A 2,830-nucleotide genomic window follows, 5' to 3' on the forward strand; every position below is an offset into this window, starting at 1 on the left:
ACACAAGTCTACAACATGAGGCAGATTGCATACATCACACCATGGATACTCATCTACAAAGTTTGTGGCTTTCTTTAATGGATCAGGAGTCTCTTTGTTTGTATTAGGTTTTACTATTTTTCCATCCTTCCAATTTGTGTTATATGGCATGTCATGCAACCTTGGCCTATTGTAATTTATTTTCTTATTGTTTCTGTATGGTGACATTTCATTAGGATTTTGCTTACCCTTTAGGTCTTTAAGCATGTCCATGATCTGAGTAATATCATCTTTCTTGGGAACCCTAGAGTTGTACAACTTTGGATCATCTCTCTTAGCAACCTTCCCAACCACCTTCCTATTATTCTCAATAGTAACGGTTGTCTTGAATGCTTGATGTAAGGTATCAGGTCTATGAGACAAAATCTCATAATGGGTTTTGCTATCAAAAGCACTCAAATAAAAGTTATTCAGAAATGAATCAATAGGTCTGGCATCTCTGGGTATTCTATTTAATACTTTGTTAAATATTTTATTAAATTCAGCAACTGATTCATTTTGATTCTTCCTTATACTTTTTAATTCATGGGATGCAAATGAAGGATCATTGTGATCTCCAAATTATTCCAAGAACAACATTACAAATTCCTACCCACTACAAATACATCTATTAGGAAGGTTTCTAAACCATTCTCCTCCATATTTTGTCAAAGATTGAACAAACAATTTCATGAATACATCCTCATGAGGAACCTTAAATTCTTCAATGATATTTTTTACATTAACTACATGTTGTTCTGTTGAATCAATTCCATTTCCTGAGAATTAGGGGATTGGTAATCTTAAATTATTAGTGATTTGATTTGGATAACCAACAATGCTAGTGAAATCCAACTATCTATATTTTTCAATGATCATAGGCCGCCTGCCAACATGATGGTTGTTTTGATTGTTCATACTTCCTCTATTGAATCCACCATTATTTCCATAATTACCATTGTTCCCATTGTTTCCACCACCACTATTATTGCAATTATTATTACCATTATTATTGTTCCTACTTCCACCATTGCCACTTCCATAATTACTATTGTTACATCTATTATGTCCATTATTTTGATTGTTGCCATACCCATTACTTCCTACATGGTTACCCCTATTTGTGTTATTCCAATTCCCATCATTTTCCCCATTTCCATTCCTTCTTCTATCCTCCTTCCTTTCTTCACTCTGATCCCTATGCACATCCCTCCATCTTCTACTTTCATTTACTAATGGGTTATCATAAGTTACAAAAGGCTGGTCTATTCTTCTCATATGAGGGGGACTATACTTTGGAACTACTTGTCTACTTGTTTCACCCCTCTCTTCTTCTACCTTGTTTGTCTTGGGGCTTGAAATATTATTTCTCTGTATTCCAAGTTTCTACAACACCCAATCTGGTTGCCTTTTAAGTGCCCTCGCCATCTTGGCATCATCTGCATTCATATAAGCCATTTTAAGAATAAGTTAATCCCACTGTTTTGCTTCCTGTTCCTCAGTAGTCATGATCTCATCATGGCTATGTCTATTATCTTTTACATTTATTTTATAGAAAGGATTTTCCTCTCTGTTCTCATATTTGCCAATAGATGAAGGATCTTCCTCCCTACTAGGAAATCTCTTATATCCTTCAAATGCCATGTTTGATTTCTTCTCTTTGTTCCTTTTCTTGGGACTCAACTTAACAAGATCTTCTTTTCCTTTCTACAGAGACCTCCTCCCCTACATCAATTTTATTGATAGATGTCTAGGGGTTTCTCTTATTTTCTCAAAATACTAGCTATTATTCATGTATTGAAATGTAGAGTCGCCACCTCCTAAGAGGAAAATATTACCAACTTAATTGATCTTCTGGGATCCTCCCTCTAGTAGAGTCTAAAACAAACTACCAAAGATTCTGAAAACTTTGTATAACAACTCCCTAGCAGAGTCACCAATCTATTGGTGCCCAAAACTACAGATTAGAAAACTTAAGGGTCTGCCAAATCCTTAACTAATCCAACTAGCCTTGGCCAACAAACAGGGATGGTCAAAGACCAAATCCCTCTGCACTTATGGCTCCACTGAACCTAGGTAGGTATACCTTTCCCTCTCAAGCACAAAAGAGTTATTTAAAGTGGATTTAAGCTTTATGATTAGCAAATGCAAAACTAGAAAATGATTGTTCTGCAATTATGCTTTATTGTGTGCTTTAAGTGAATGCCTTTTGAAACAAAATGAATATCATTATGATTGTATATTAAGAATAAGAATGCTTTCAAGACTTGAAAGAAATATGAAAAGGTTAGTTCATATAGGATTTGGCAAGAATACCTTATTCATTAAGGACCTTAAAAGATGAATAACATACTAGTGCCTCTATCCAGGGATATTTATGACACTTTGTGGATAAGAGATGTTATCAACTCTAGAGACTTTATTAATTATCAACTATGAAGGCTTTAGTATGTGTTACACAAACAATGAAAACACAATCTCATATTTAATGCAATAGCATGTGATGGCACATCATGGCAAATCAAATGACACATTTATCAAGAGGACAAAGATAACTCATCAACACAAAAGTATGCACAATATTTGGAAAATAAATAGCAAACCTTGTATATTAATCTTTAGGAAATGATTGCATACATAAGATGCACTTGAAGATGCTACATTAAAATTTGTTTGCACAAAAAAAATGATTCTTGTTCCTATAGACTTCCTTGATACATATAACTTACAACCCTTACAGGCAAAAGTGATTGTTTCTTTTTTTTAATTCTTCTAAAAGTCCTAGATCCTATATGTCATCTACATACAAAAT

The sequence above is a fragment of the Cryptomeria japonica genome, chromosome 6, assembly GCF_030272615.1.
Source record: "Cryptomeria japonica chromosome 6, Sugi_1.0, whole genome shotgun sequence".
Lineage (NCBI taxonomy): Eukaryota > Viridiplantae > Streptophyta > Pinopsida > Cupressales > Cupressaceae > Cryptomeria > Cryptomeria japonica.